General features: G+C 39.7%; 1 protein-coding gene across 2 annotated transcripts in view; it reads left to right on the forward strand.

Moving 5' to 3' along the window:
* Positions 1 to 17,117, forward strand: part of B3GALT1 (beta-1,3-galactosyltransferase 1) — a 600,672-nt gene that overhangs the window by 546,803 nt on the left and 36,752 nt on the right. For both annotated transcript variants that reach the window (XM_057550670.1, XM_007183220.2), the window contains one exon: positions 11,632 to 11,751. The gene's annotated coding sequence lies outside the window, so the exon portion shown is untranslated. The remainder of the gene's footprint in view (positions 1 to 11,631; positions 11,752 to 17,117) is intronic.

The following is a 17,117-nucleotide window of genomic DNA, read 5'->3' on the forward strand; positions in this document are numbered from 1 at the left end:
CTAAATGGGTCATTGTTTAATTTTTAGCTATTTATATATTTTAAGGAGCAAATAGGCTTTCTATTCTGAAGTAGCTCAATTATGTTTTGATTGCAACATCCGATTTTTCCAAAGATCTTGGATCTCAGATACTGTAATCATTTATACATAAGTTGATAATTGCTTTACAAAAAATAAAAACCGTTGCCGTGGCGGGGGTATAGTGTGGGCATATGTGGTGTCTTCTCTCATCCTAGAGATTTCACAGTGTGCTTAGCTCTACTGATTTGGGAAGATACGTTGTTGGATTCTGCATGATTCTAGGTATCTGCAGTCTTCCAGGTAACGATGAGGAGGAAACGAGCCGGTGCCTGCGGCTTTGGCAGGGCCTCGTGCAGGGGTAACATCTTGCAGCAGCTCGCCCATCTCTTTGACCTTGTGCAGATGGATTCGCTCTGCATACTTAGCTTCCTGAGCAAAGACCTCAGAAACGAAATGACATTCAGTCATTTATCTAAAACTCTCCCAAGGAATACATTTTTTAAAAAAATAAAGTACACTCTGCGTGACCCATTTCCACTCTCACTCCGTCACATGTATCAGAGTTCCATGGAGGACTAAGCAGTTACAGGTGTGCATTTAGCCCAGTGAAAGAGTTGTATTTTACTCTAATGGAGGCGTATTTCTCAGGTCCTTTTGTATTTATTACCTTTTTTTTCTAGGGGAAAATGTATTATAAAGAGTATACACACAGTGGCCCTGATTTGTGACTTTTCTCAAAATGTCTTATTTTCCCTCAGAGAGAAAAGTGGACTGATTGGTTTTTAGAAGCTGGACCAAGAAGGTTTTTGTTTTTGTTTTTTTAATTTATTTATATACTTATTTATTTATTTTTGGCTGCGTTGGGTCTTTGTTGCTGTGCGCAGGCTTTCTCAAGTTGCGGCGAGTGGGGGCTATTCTTTTTTTTTTTTTTTTAAACATCTTTATTGAAGTATAATTGCTTTACAATGGTGTGTTAGTTTCTGCTTTATAACAAAGTGGATCAGTTATACATATACATATGTTCCCATATCTCTTCCCTCTTGCATCTCCCTCCCTCCCACCCTCCCTATCCCACCCCTCTAGGTGGTCACAAAGCACCGAGCTGATCTCCCTGTGCTATGCGGCTGCTTCCCACTAGCTATCTATTTTACATTTGGTAGTGTATATATGTCCATGCCACTCTCTCACCCTGTCATATCTCACCTCTCCCCCTCCCCATATCCTCAAGTCCATTCTCTAGTAGGTCTGTGTCTTTATTCCCGTCTTGCCACTAGGTTCTTCATGACCTTTTTTTTTTTTTTTCCTTAGATTCCATATATATGTGTTAGCATACTGTATTTGTTTTTCTCTTTCTGACTTACTTCACTCTGTATTCTTGGTTGTGGTGCACGGGCTTCTCATTGCGGTGGCTTCTCTTGTTGCGGAGCACGGGCTCCAGGCACGCGAGCTTCAGTAGTTGTGGCACACGGGCTCTAGAGTGCAGGCTCAGTAGTTGTGGCGCACGGGCTTAGTTGCTCCGTGGCATGTGGGATCCTCCCTGGACCAGGGCTCGAACCCATGTCCCCTGCATTGGCAGATGGATTCTTAACCACTGCGCCACCAGGGAAGTTTGACCAAGAAGATTTTAATAGAACAGATGGACTGCTGAAGGTACCACATCTTTGGGGCTACTATTGCTCCAAGTTTAATGAATATAGACAGAACCGGGTAATTCTTAATGTAACTTTCAACTCTAAAATTGATCGTTCCAGCCATCTGTGCACTACAGAGCACATCTTTGTTTACTGCCTAAAGTTTAAGTAACATCCAGCTAAGCTTGCTAAGCCTAATAGGTCCCACTTCTCGCCCCGTACAAAGAAAAGAACACGGAAACCCAAAGGCAGTTTATCAGATAATTTTTAATAGAATTCCAGAAAACTGCACATATTGCCCAAGGTCATCGATACTTATCTGGGGAGGAAAATAGTTTCTTTTCCTCATATCTACCTGGTTAAAATATACGGCTTCCTCCTGGGAAGAAATCAGGCAAAAATAAGAACACAAGAAGAAAACATGAAAATGTAGCTCACTCATCCTATTCTCAGTGCCAGAGAGGGCTACCTAAACATCAGAGAAGTTCAAGGCAACAAAGAATGGCCACCAAGCAGCCCAGGTGATATTGTTGTCAAAGGAGTGAGGCGTAAGTGGCTTCCATGACCCTTAGTGAGCAGGGGAGTCTAGATCTCAAAACTTGAAAAATAATAGCATTAATCAAAGTACTAGAGTAAAGGTATAAAGTTGTATTCATGTAGCGTAATTGTAGTAAAAAACTGTAAGCTGTTACCGAACCAAACTTGGGCCCATTCACCTGCACACAGTAAAGCCAATCTACTGACACCAGGTTGTGGTGAAGGAAACTGCAGCGTTTACTGTAGGGTGTCATACAAGGAGTCTGGGACAGCTAGTGCTCAAAAACCCCGAGCTCTCCTATTAGTTTCAGCAAAGCATTTTTTTCTTATTGAAGTATAGTTGATTTACAAGGTTGTGTTAGTTTCAGGTGTACAGCAAAGTGATTCAGTTACATATATACATATATATTCTTTTTCAGATTCTTTTCCCTTATAGGTTATTACAAAATATTGAGTATAGTTCCCTGTGCTATACAGTAGGTCCTTGTTGGTTACCTGTTTTACGTGTAGTAGTGTGTACATGTTCATTCAAAACTAATTTATCCTTCCCCCCTTTTCCCCTTTGGTAGCCATAAATTTGTTTTCTATGTCTGTGGGTCTATTTCTGTTTCATATATAAGTTCATTTGTATCATTTTTTGAGATTCCACATATAAGCAATATCATATGATATTTGTCTCTCGCTGTCTGGCTTACTTCACTTAGTCAAAACTACAATGAGGTATCACCTCACACTGGTCAGAATGGCCATCATCAAAAAATTCTACAAATAATAAATGCTGGAGAGGGTGTGGAGAAAAAGGAACCCTCCTACACTGTTGGTAGGAATGTAAATTGGCACAGCTACTATGGAGAACAGCATGGAGGTTCATTAAAAAACTAAAAATAGAGCTACCATATGATCCTGCAAACCCAATCCTGGGCATATATCCGGAGAAAACCATAATTCAAAAAGATACATACACCCCTATGTTCATAGCAGCACTACTTACGATAGCCAAGACATGGAACCAACCTAAATGTCCATCGACAGATGAATGGATAAAGAAGATGTGGTATGTATGGAATATTACTCAGCCATAAAAAATGCAATAATGCCATTTACAGCAATATGGATGGACCTACAGATTATCATACTAAGTGAAGTAAGCCAGACAGAGAAAGACAAATATCATACGGTATCGCTTATATGTGGAATCTAAAAAACAAAAAAACAAACAAAAAAAAAGGCAAAGCGTTATAAAGGCCGGGTGAGGGAGGGGTGTCCCAGGGTATGTGATCAGCTCATGCACAATTCTAATTGGTTGATGGTGAGGTAACAGCACAGTGTCACAGGGGTTAACATTATCAAGGCACCAGTAGGTCTGGGGGCTACATGCTCATAGTCATCAAGTAATTTCTTCTACTTGGTGGGAGTTTTAGCATCTGTAAAACAATTCAGGAAATGTGCACCAGATACTGTTATCCAAGGACTTCAGAGAGGAGCTAAAGCAGAGGTTATGGAGGAGGGGTCTTTCCCAGGAAGGCCCCATAGAGTCCTGCTCAATTAAAAAGCCATGGGACTTCCCTGGCAGTCCAGTGGTTAAGACTCCGCACTCCCAGTGCAGGGGGCACGGGTTCGATCCCCGGTCGGGGAACTAAGATCCCACGTGCTGCATAGTGTGGCCAAAAAAAATTTTTTTTAATTTTTTAAAAATTACAAAAAAAAAATTATTTCTTGAGCGTCTGACGTTCAGATTTAGTCCTTCTATGAGATCATTAGTCTACAGGCTTCCCCTATCTTTGTTTTCCAAATGAAAGGACTTGTGGGGTTTTTTTTTTAACATGAGTTCTAACTGATTCCCTGTTTACTCAAGACACTTCTAAACTGATTTCTTTCACAACTTAGCCAAGGCGTGGAAAACACTTTCACAGTGTCAGGTTTAACTCCCCATTCTTTCGGAAGGTCTGTTGAGGAAAATGTGCCCAATTTGGAAGTAACAGATGTGCATTTTCTTTTCACATCTAAGTATCCATCAGTTAAAACCTAGAGTGAAAACCTAGGGCGAAGCTTTGTACTTCAGAGGAAAAGATGCACTGTTCCCATACTGTGCCTATTGCTTGCCAGGCCACTTCAACCAGTCGTATGGATCGTGAAATATAGAAATCCCCATTCAGCATGATCCATTTAGGGCCAAGGGGGCTCCTCTGTGAGTGCCCACCTCCCAACCCCCCAACCTCCCACCCTCTACAGACGCTGCAGCAGCATCTCTTTCATGCCTCTCTGGTCCATATGGCTGTGAGCATCTGCACCAAATGTGCCTGGGTAGGAAGGAAAGCCACTTAAGTGAGGAGGAGGGTCATTCTCCAGGCACATGTCAGGTCAAGATGCTCCCCTTTGAATTAAGGCTCCTTCAGCCGTCTATAGGGCATACACTTTAAGCTGTTGGTTTTGTTTTGCTGTTTTTTAATGGTGGTGATATATTTGTGCAGTTGCTGACCTGTTCTCTCACCCATTGTCTCTAGAGGCAGATGCCATACTCATTTCTAAAAATACTGATCTAGAATAAAATGGATGTAGAAAAAGAAAAGAAAAAAAAAAAAACACAAAGCAATTGCCCACAGATGGGTCACATTCAAGTCTCATTGTTGCTAACGGGCTATAGACAATCTATGTCAAAATCAGAAGACATGTTCAAATTCCATGAGCTTATATGGAATGATTTACCATAACAGTGTTTGCAAGATATGCTGTGCATGATCTGAAATGTCCAGCTAAGGCAACAGTTGACTCAGTCAATATGCAAACTTCGCAGAATTCCTTTGCACATATGCCCTGGAATGTTCTTAATTTTCAGAACCAGTTTCTGCCATCCATAAAGGCAGAGACCTAAAGCTGTAGCTAAAAAGTTTGACAGCCAAACACAAACAAGGATCTATTCCATTGTTCTGTTTTTGCTTGTTGTAAAGATAAATTCATTTTCTACCAAAATCATTAGCAAAACAACTCATTTATACAGGCTAAAATTTCATAAATAGACATAAATTAGAACATTTGTATTCTTGAAAAGTGTCATGAAATTATATCAAACTTTTAAAAGGGTCATAACATATCAGATATTTGAAAAGCCACTTGAATTTTCTTCATTGTTCTTTAAATCCCCAGGACCTAGTATGTGAATTGTACATAAGAGGAAAATGAAAATATTGTTGAACTGTTGAAAGACTAGCTCAGATGTATTCCAGCTTAAAATCAGGAAAAGTAGGCCAGATTATTTTTAAGGGTACATACTACATCCCTTTAGCCTCACAATATCACCTGTTTGTTTATAGAAACATTAGCTGCATTCGTATATTTTAGTCAGAACAAGTGAAGCTGTTGCTCTTAATTATTAACATCCTGAACACCTCATTTAAGAGAAAAATGCATTTGGTCACATGCAAGACACAGACACACACACACAGTTCCAGTTCAGGGTCTCTCCTCTGTGCTTCAGTATCTCCATTACTTGCTGGAGAGGGCGTGGAGAAAAGGGAACCCTCTTGCACTGTTGGTGGGAATGTAAATTGATACAGCCACTATGGAGAACAGTATGGAGGTTCCTTAAAAAACTAAAAATAGAACTACCATACAACCCAGCAATCCCACTACTGTGCGTATATCCTGAGAAAACCATAATTCAAAAAGAGTCATGTACCACAATGTTCACTGCAGCTCTATTTACAATAGCCAGGTCATGGAAGCAACCTAAGTGTCCATCGACAATTGAATGGATAAAGAAGATGTGGCGCATATATACAATGGAATACTACTCAGCCATAAAAAGAAACGAAATTGGGTTACTTGTAGCAAGGTGGATGGAGCTAGAGACTGTCATACAGAGTGAAGTAAGTCAGAAAGAGAAAAACAAATACCATATGCTAACACATATATATGGAATCTAAAAAAAAAAAAAAAAAGTGGTTCTGAAGAACCTAGGGGCAGGACAGGAATAAAGACACAGACGTAGAGAATGGACTTGAGGACACGGGGAGGGGGAAGGGTAAGCTGGGATGAAGTGAGAGAGTGGCATGGACATATATACACTACCAAATGTAAAATAGATAGCTAGTGGGAAGCAGCACATGGAGATCAGCTCGGTGCTTTGTGTCCTCCTAGAGGGATGGGTTAGGGAAGGTGGGAGGGAGACGCAAAAGGAAGGAGATATCGGGATGTATGTATATGTATAGCTGATTCACTTTGTTATAAAGCAGAAACTAACACACCATTGTAAAGCAATTATACTCCAATAAAGATGTTAAAAAAATATATCTCCATGATTATACTTTATTGGCTGAATTTTATCTGTCTCAAGAATTATATGAGTTCCTTTATATTTTCAGCTTCTCCTAGAATACTACGATATAGAAGACATTCAACATAGTTTTGTTGGGTGAAATAATAGATATTATAGGAGAGGAATTAAGTAGCTGATTAGAGAATCGAAATGTGGCCCAAGCTATCTTTCATCAGTTCACCTAAGAGCGAGGTTTGAGAGAGACTAGGCTTCTACCTTATGCCACGCCCTGTGCTGTGTTGTGATGTATAAGACAGAGTTTGCGTCCAATGATTTTAGGCCATGAAAGGCCATTTGTTGGAAACCTCACTTCCTATCTGCTTTGATGCCTGTTACAGAAATGTGATAGATGATAGAATAGAGATAGTCAATACTGAATTACTTTTTAATCATTAAATTGCAGACTCATCCACACTTTTCTTACTGAGTTTCCTAATTCTAGCCTCATATGCTAAAATCGTGACAAGTTCCACTCCTTTTGATGGCTGTTGTTTCTTTTTCCAGAAATGGATGCCTAAGTGGTGTTTTTGCAGTTGCTAGATTGCCAAGAATTAACGTGGATGTAGGATGTAAGGGGCAAAGCTGAGAAGTTTCTGTATAATGTGTCTCTGTCAAATTTTGAATATCCCCTTATGGTCTTTCTCTGTGGAGTAAAGGACTCAAAAGAAGAAATAACTTTGATAGATGTGTAGCTTTGTTCAGAATGTTTCCTCTGAATTTTTCTGCCACCCCAGCTAATGGTGAATTCTCTCATACTAACTCTCTGTGTTTCCGAAAAATATTGGTATTTACAAACAGAAATTGGCTTAGTTCATCTTCTTTGGAATTTAGTTTTTAGAAAACTGGAATGATTTTTAACCCAAAGTCTTTGTGTGGCTTGGTTAATATATTTAAAATCTTCCCCCACCTTACGGTGTACATGCTAAATTGGCTCTAGAAATATTTTATGATTTCATTAAACAAAGACATGCTGTAGTGATTATCGCTCTACTGTTAGGACTGACCGTATTTAAAGAAAATGGCAGTACTTTTAAATAAAAGTTAAAAGTCACTTGGACCTTGGCAGTTGTATCACTGCGTTCTGTCTCATGGGGATGGTTTCGTTTCCATGGGAGCTGGTTGCCTCTTTCAAAAAGGCAACAATAAAGATCACTGACAGCACAGCAGGGCTAGAAATCCTGGGATTAGAATAATATTCTGTGTAAAACAGAGGAAACCTAGCCTGGAGAAGTTACAGCCATCCAAGACCTAGGAGTATAGTATATCATTCCCTCTGAGTAGCACTATGTGCAGTTAAGAACTTATCACATGGATGTGGGCACAGAGATGTGCAAATCAGTCTTTCTTAAGTGGCGGTTTGCTGGTCAACCAGCTGTCCAGAGGTTGAGGACTTGGGAGTGGGGAGTGACAGAAGCTCTGATTTCTAGCGCTAGCCAGTTACTGTGTTGTAAATAGCTCACACACATGCCTCCAGTTTCAAAGTATCAACGTAATGCCACTGACCACGCAGTTGGGAAGAGATGCGCAAAGCCAGCTCTGCCCACGCCCAGGTGAGCGGCTTCAGCACACAGTGGCCCCGTGCAGGCCCACCCAACTCCAGAGCCCCCTGTGAGCTGGGCTCAAGCCTCTGCTGTGACTGAATCACAGTTCAATCTCTCCCTGCCCTTCCCCCTTCTCCTCTCATCCCAAAACAGGTGTTGCTCCTGAGAACATGCTCCGGTCAGCTTCCTGCATGCGTGTCTCAGGGTCTCAAAGTCTGTTTCCCAGGGACTCTACCTATGGAAAGAGAAATGGAACATTAAGCTCATTATCATTGAAACTTAGAGAATGAAAACCCTCTGTTCTCTCTTCTAAATTCATCAACAAAGTAGATCAGCTATTACCTCTACCTGGTTTCCTAATGAATCACAGAACTTATATTGATAAGCTAATAAATGGTGCTTTCTGTTTTGCTCTGTAGGTCTTTATTCAAGTCCTTGATTGCAGACAGACCATACACAAACCAGGATCAAAAGTAGCCAGATGCTGACATTAGAGATTCACACTGCAAATTCCTTTGTTGCCATTAAGAGGGCTGTAGCAAAACTGGAGAAACTACATCTCATGTCCAAATATTTTACTATCTTATTTGTCCTATTCTGTTACTAAAGTACTTCATAGCTAACTCTTGTGTGGAGGCAATACGAAATGAATGGACTCCTCGGAATAAATGGCACTAGCAAAGTTTCTTTTTGCCACATGAATCTAAAAAGAGGAAAAGATATTTATGAGGTGTAATAGGAAAATGCACTAGAGCAACTATAATTTTTAGGCCTCGTAAAATTATAACTTAGATTAAAATGTGGGTGACAAATTTTGAATCCAGGCTATTTTCCCAGAAAAAGCACAACAATTTATATAGTCAATTTTCAATTATCTGCCCAAGGAGAAATAGCAATAATGGCAGTTATCCAAAAGAGTAGATAATGAACAAATTCATTTCTATTTGACTTTGAAATATTGCTTCATATTCTAAAACCAACATTTGAATGTGGATGCATTTTATATTCTGGAAAGTTGTGATGACTCTAGCTTAAATACTGGAATTGTGCTTTAGAAATCAGACTAAAGAAAGTGGCTTATGTTTTTCATCTGGTCTGGTAACAGTACGTTCCTATTTTCTATATTATTGCTGAGAATAGCTATCATTAATTCTTAGAATAATGTTAAGTTTATCTGAAAGTAGAGAAGAATTGCATCTATGTTTCCTAGTTTATATTTTCCCAGAACTGATTTTGATTGAAAAGACACCTTCCTTCCCTGCCCTTGTTTGGCTAAAATTACTTTTAAAATATTTTGTGTTTAAAAAATTAAACAGAATGAGTGGTAAAGGTAAGGAGTTATACCTAAATAAGATTTAAGGTTTAAACTGAAATATCTGCCCCTGAAAAATTGAGTTGGCTGTATGTACATTTTTCATTTGTATTTTGGCCCTACTTTGATTATTTTTCATTCGGTAAATACTAGTATATAAATAACAGTACCTGGTATAGGATCTGGCTCACGTTAGCAGCCCGTAACTGCTCATTTCCTTTATTCCTTGCTACCTTCCTTCCTTTTCTTCACTCAATAATATTTTATATAAGATGCTTCATATTAATGCTTCATACACTTTAATAAATGTTTATGTCTTATTCTACTCTTTCTTTGTATAGAAAATTCTATAAAAGCAAGGACTTTTAAAAAAAATATGCTAGAATGAAACCTTCCATGTCTTATTTTCCCAGTGTTGACATTCAATACGTGTTTCCTAAAAGCTACCTCCGTGGAAATTGATTTATCAACATTAAGCAAATAATCTGTTAAGAGCCATAGTATTTTAAAGGGTAAGAAGGAGGGTTGATGCAGACTAAAAATGGACCACATGCTCTCTTGTCTTATTCATGGTCATGCGGTACCCTCCTATTCTAGAACAATACATTTTTACATAAGGCAGAAGTTTACCTAGCATTGCAGTGTTTTGATTGTTTGCTTTGAGGCTCCTTTGCTTTTGTATTTGACTTAATAAGTATTTGGTGTTTGAGCAGAGTTGATTATCTCTCCCTTTAAAGATCTGAATAGTATCTTCAATGGAACACTGAGAAGGCACTAGTGAAGTGGGTTAAGAACATAGCTAAGCTAAGTAGACCTATGTTCAAACACTTGGCTCCACTCATACCAGAGTGACATTAGACAAGAAGCTGGCTCTCCCAAGGTCATGGTTTTCTTATTATTAAAATGAAGGTAATAACATAAAACAAAGTGGGCTTTGACTATGATTATAGATAATAAATGCAAGAAAATTAACGTATAGTAGGCATTCAATAAATGTTGGCATTTGTTACAAATCGTAGCAAACACTGAGTGCCTATCTTTTAAGTACCATTCTAAGCACTTTCTATGCACTGATTCATTTAAACCTCAGTACAATTCTATGATTCAGGTACTGTTGTTATCACTGTTTTGCACATGGAACTTAGCTTACGTCACAGCAAGCAGCTGAGTCAGTATTTAAACCCATCCCATGCACTTAACTATCACACAATACCACCTGTCATATAAACAGAGCAGACTTTTAGCAGACACTAGAACCAGCAGGTGAATCCAGTGGGACCCACTCATGCCTCTGCCCATATCCCTCACTCCCACTTTTCACATCTGGCCGTGCTGAGGGACCATCATATTTTAGTCACTTGGCTTTACCCAGAAATCCCGCCATAATATGAATAGTGAGAAGAGAAAATTATACCCCTCATTATGAAGGTTTATATAAATACAGCTTGGGACCCAAGGATCAGATCAACTGGAAACAGCTTCTGATTGGCTTCTAGTCTGTTATGCAGACAGGTCTGATCAGATTCAGCCAGTCTTAGAGTGGTCACGAGTCGTAAATGAAAGGGACGAGGCTCATGCCTAGAAAACCCAGCTCTGCCACTAATTAGCTGAGTGTCTTTGCACAGTGGCTTCAGTCCTCTGGATCCTTCTTCATCATTGGACATTAAAGATGTTGCCCTACATCTTAGATCTCATGGCTACTCAGGAGCTAAACCTGACCCTCGGGTGGGCTTTGGCTTTAGCTGTTTGACCTGCACAAAGTTTTGTTTTGTTTAATTGAATTCTATAATATAAATTCCAAAGGTTTCACCTAAAAATGTGTGTTTCCGTCTTCCCTTGAGAACCTGAAGTCATGGCATTTTTGAGCCTGTTTTTTCCTTATGGCATCAATGGAAGCTCACGTCTGTGGGGCAGGCGTGAGCTGTGGCTGCCGGCTTCAGATGGGACATGCGCTCACCAGCTGAGCATGGCTCTACCACTCCCTGCTGTCTCACACCCAGTCTGCTTCCTCTCTTACCCTACCTGCCTAGTCTTGTAGGAATATAGGTTTGCAATCCTAGGACCAGCTCTGATGTTTATATGTTCATCCATTTATTATTTTTTTATTTGATCAATGTCTGTTCAATGCTTACCTACTTGCCGTTCTGTGTATCGTGCTTATAGACTAAATACAAAGTTTTCTTTTTAAATGACAGCATTTCTGCCTTCATTTCTCAGAGCCTGATCAATTTCCATTGTTTCTAAAGTGTTCTTTCTTCTTCTCTATCCACCTAGGAGCCTGTAGTTTGCTAAGCAGCAGCTTCTCCTGGCATGAGACACTGCAGATCTCCTCACCAGACAGGCTGAGACTATGCTCTGTGCCCTGCACCTGGAGTAAGAAGAAGAACAAGCAAGGTTGGTCCAACAGGTGGGAGAAGGACGCACTGCTCAGTTAGGTAGCCCACCGTCACTGTGGAAAAATAATAGCAATTCCGTAAAATCAGACATCAACATCTAAGAACTCATGAGTAGAGAAAAAAATTTATTTTTCTTTTATTAATATTTATCTATTATGATTTATAAAATAACCTTACCATAAATGCATTGTTCCTGAATGATACAGGAGGAAAAAACTGATAGCTAAAACAAGTATCTTTTTTTAAAAATTCATATTCACAAGTGTCTATGAAACCTTTGACTGATTTTAGTGATAGCCTCTTTTAAAATGAAATATTGAGGAACTAAAGTATGCCTTAGGTGACCTGAGACAATGCCTATTTAAAAACCCATTTCTCCAAGGTCATAGCTAATGGATTCTTGAATTTTCTTTGCTGAAATAACCTTGTCCCACAGGCAATTGTACTTCAATTATTTCTCATTTTGCTTGAAAATAGTAGTATGTCATATAGGAAATGATGGTATAGTTATAAAAAGTGTCTAAAATAACAATTAATCATTAAAACGTTTTTATTTAAAATGACAAAAAGCAAAGACAAACACTCAGAATATTCCTTCATACACCAACTTTTTGCTCTAAATAATACACTAAGTTTATAAAAATGATTGCAGCCTTCCTGGAGTGTGGCTCGGGAAATGAAGCACCACACTGACAAGAGGTACCTTGAACCATACTTTTATCTTTCCCACCATCACCTCTGTGATTTGGGCCAATAACTTAACCTCTCTAAACTACAGTTTCCTGGCTCATGAAGTGGACAGTTAAGTGCCTTCTAAATACCAGGTTCAGTTTGACAGTGAAGCACAACTGTGAGTGCAGGGCAAGGAGGTAGCTCTGAGCTAATTCCCTGCAAGGTAATTTGTCAAAAGCAAATTCAACAAAATGCCCATTCACCAGATTCCTCTCTTCTTTTCAATATTTACAAAGTTTACAGCACTGTGCATTGGATATGTTGGTTTTCGCCGCCTTTGGAGATTCCCGTGAGGCTTTAGTTGAGAGTTTCCCAATTGCTAACAGCATTGGCAGGAATGCCCAGTTCATCTTCGCCTTGCCCCCCCTCCCCATTGTGTGGAGAGAGGATCCCCTGATAAGGAGCGATGGAGATGCGTCAGCACCCAGCCAAAAAGGGCCTCGACAGAGATGTGACATTATCACCATAAGGATTCTCCAAATTCAAGACAAATAGATTCAGTATTTAACTATATTAGTTTGATTAACCATTTTTGAGAGCTGTTTCATGGAATTAGCCTGCTGACATGGTCCTTCCTCTTAGGGATCTTATAGTTCAATGGAGGAAAACAAAACCAAAACAGAAAATAAATAAATAATACAATTAAGAATTGGGATAAGCACTATGGAAAACAAAAGGGACGCTAAGGCAGTGGAGAGCTAGAACTTGCTTCCTAAAGGGTGATTATGGGAGGTGTGAGAGTCGAGGGTTCCATTCCCTTCCCTTTCCTGGTACGTGATAGGATTGCATTGCCTTGGTCTCCCTGGGGTTCCGTGGGCTATAGGATCTGATCTGGCTCATCAGTTGTGCCTAGAAATGATATGTGTCACATCCACACTGGAGCATCTAAGTGTTGTTGCTCTTCCTTGTGGCAATCTGACAAGTGTTGTGGTCCAAGATGTGGTTGCTCCCTTAACCTGGAACTTGTGTGACTTCAAAGAACAGAGCGCCTTCAACCTACCCACAACGTGGCTGCATTATAGTAAATCAGGAAAAAGTAGCGAATAATCTTTAGAGTTCCTTCTACTCTCTCAACTCTTGCCTGTTCTGGCTCTGAGGCTATTCTCATATTTATATTCCTGGCAATGCTTTAAGATAGATTAAGTAGCTTGACTCTAAGTGCCTTTGATTTGTTTACACAAATCAAACCCTCATGTTTTATCTCTCGCCTCTGGATTATGACCGTTTTTATCAAGAACTTGGCATGTGGGTTATTGATATGATAATGCAATCCTAATGCTGTCTCAGAAGGTGAGGGCCTCTATCCTTTCAGTCAATACTGAGATGCACTTGTTTATACAGGCCATTCATTGCTGAGCTGAGACTTGGGATGAGCAGCCCACAGCATTTTGCATTTGAATAATATGTAATATTGTGCAATTTTTAAGCTCTCAGCTTTTCATATCAATTTCTAATATTCCAGCAACAGAATCTAGGGAAAAGCCCACATTTTCACAGGACTCGTCACAGCCCATTTAATGTGTATGTAAGAGAGATTGTCTTTTGCACTGAAGATCTTTTTTGAAACCAAAACGAGAACCCCTTAGCGAAAAACGAATTGCATGAGATGCAGTTTATCTTCTTTGGAAGCAAAAAAGAGCTGAGTCAACCCTCCTGGGATTTGACAACTTAGGTATTTCTTTATCCCTGACACTGCTCAGATAGAGCCACTGATATTATAACTGCCTTTACTGAGGTTTGGTGGACTTAGAGGAAGTGCATCCATCTGATATTACAGTCATTCTTGTACAGTGTTTAAAGTCTTAAGGATTTTTATTGAGGTGAATGAAATCCTGCTTAAGAAAAAGTTGAAGAAGGGAAGGGAAATGGATCTAGAATAAAAACGGGTCCTTAATATAGTTCAGGCTCAGTGCTAAGTGCTTTCATTTGTATGATTACCCCCATACCATGGAGAGAGTAGCCCAGAAAGGTTATGATCACCCAGCCAATGACTGGCAGACCAAAGAAGGAACAGAGGTCTTCTCCCTCTCAAGACCCTTCTCCTTCCTCTCTACCGCTAGAGAGGAAAAAGTCTACAGTGTAAAAGTCTACCTATACCATCACCATAGTTAAATGTAAAATGGCCATGTCCTGCATTTCTATAATCTCCAGAGTTGTCCTCTAAAAGATTAATACTAGATGACTCCTGATTTATTACATCCATTACATATCTAGGTTCAGAAGAGCCTCTAAACAGAGCTGGCTGTAATAAGCTATGCTCCACTAATTGTATATCTTCCCGTTGTTCGGCCTCATCCTATGTAATTAGCACCGTCTTGAAAATAGAAGTTTTCTGTGACATTCAAATTCTTACACAGCACACCCTCTAATTATTTCATATCTTCACATTAGGGACTAAGATACTCATGATGGAGGGGGTAATTCTGTTTCTTATTTAATTAGTTATAGAAGGGTTCAGGAAAACCAAGAAAAAAGAGATTATTGAAATAATTTCTACTTGACTCTCAAATTTTTTCTCGCAGCCTTACTCCCTCCTGGCTTCAGACCTCATCATTTTTGGTACCAGTGTTAGTTATGCCTAAGATCTCTTTCTATTAAAAACTTACCTATCCTTCAAGATCTACTCAAAATCCCCTCCTTCACAGGCTTTTCCAGATGTCCACCATTAAAATTAAGCTTCATCTTCCATACCCCAGGGCACTAATCTTATAGCATCTCTCTGCTTTGTATTATAGGGATGGGAAGTAAGGCAGAGATGGCTGGTGACTTACTCAGATTTCTTCCCGGGCATAAAACTAGACAGCATGTCCTTACCTACCTTAAGAGTTGGGTGTGATCAGATGATGAATTTCTAGTAATGGAATACAAGTGGAATTTCTAGTAATGGAATACAAGTGGCCCCCTTTTGGGGCCCGGATTTTTAGGAGGTAGATTGCTCCATGCTTGCTCTCCCCTGTTGACATCTGCATGAGAGAAGCCTGATGCCCTCAGAGATGGAGGGAGCTGGGGCTCCTGGATCACCAGGTGGAAAGCTTTCTGGCCAAACAGGAACAGCCTCATTAGGTTGAACAAGAAATAACCATCTATAATGTTAAGCTTGGAAATTTAGGGTTTATTTGTTACATCAGCTAGTGTGGACATACCTACCACCGTGTGTGCATGTTTGTAAGTGTGTGTCTGTGTGTGTGTGACTCCCTGTATTTCAGAAGCCTCAAAAGGACTGGAACAGCAACAAAGAAAAAATCACCCTTCGCTGTGAGCAAAGTTAAACTAAATAGATGCCTTATTTGGAAATGGAGCAGATGGTCATCAAAATGAAGAGTGGAGGGGTCTCTAAAACATCTCTAGTATTGGGAATGCCATTTTCTCATTTACCAGAAGCTGTCTAGAATTTTGAAAATAATCTCATAGGCGACCAATTTAGGGTAGAGAATGAAAGGGATACCCAGGTAGTTCCTATATTAAAATGTGTCCTAGTTCATTACTCATTCAAACATTCATCATTCTTTCAATCAACAAGTAGGTTATTCAACACATTCTATATGCCAGGCAGTCCTCTAACAGTTGTGATCAATCACAGACTTGCCCCCAGCTCACTCCAAATACACAGTCCACATACCCAGCAAGTCATCACACTACTGAAGTTGGACTCAGCTTCCCACCCAGGTTTTCAGGTTCCTCGTCTATAAGAGAGAATAATAATATTATCTACTTCTCAGATTGTGTTGTAGTTTTAATTAGACAATTATTTAAATATAAGGACTGTAAAATTTTTAGCACTGTGCTTCACACTTGAACTTGATAAGCATTCAATAAATCCTAGCTGCTATTATTCCTGTTAATTTAGATTAATACTATGAGATTGTATAACAAAAAAATCTGACCAGACTGAGAGAGGGTGTGTGGAATACAATTTCCCCTTCGAAGTGATTCCTGATATGAGAGTTGAGAGGTTGGGAGTAATGTTCCACATTTTAAAAAATAAAAACAGTTTGTGCAAAGGACCAGTGATGAAGCATTTTTGAGGAACTGAAAAAAGTAAGAGTAACGGAGTACAGAGAGCAAGGAGGAAAGTGCTGCAGGATGAGACCGTGCAGAGCCTTGGGAACCACCGTGTAGCCACGCTAAGAATTTGGCCTTCTTCCTAAAACAAGAGAAAGTCAGTGAATGGTTTCAAACGGGTAGTGGCAAAGAATGATAAGATCATCTTTATTTTTTAGAAAGATCATTGTGGCTGGAATGCAGAGGTAGACCACTTGATAAGTTATCATTGGAGTCAAGTTAAGAAATGCCCATAGGTTGGGTATGGTGGTGGCAGTGGAGATGGAGAGAGGTTATAAGGTATGAAAAATTTCTGAAGCGACATTGGCAGGACACGGTGATGAATTAAGTACAGGACTGAGGAGGAGAGAACTGTTAAGAATGGCTTCTGGTCTTTCAGATAGATATGGGCACATTTCACAGAGATAGAGAACCCTAAAAGAGGATCAGGGTTGCAAGATCATGAATTTACCTTTGTTCATGCTGCATTCAGGTGCCCCTCAGATATCCAGGAATGCACGCCAAGTACACAGTTGGATGTATAGGTCTGGAGCTCCTTAGATACGTCTGAGCTAGAGTGTGAATTTAAGA

The sequence above is a fragment of the Balaenoptera acutorostrata genome, chromosome 8, assembly GCF_949987535.1.
Source record: "Balaenoptera acutorostrata chromosome 8, mBalAcu1.1, whole genome shotgun sequence".
Classification (NCBI taxonomy): domain Eukaryota; kingdom Metazoa; phylum Chordata; class Mammalia; order Artiodactyla; family Balaenopteridae; genus Balaenoptera; species Balaenoptera acutorostrata.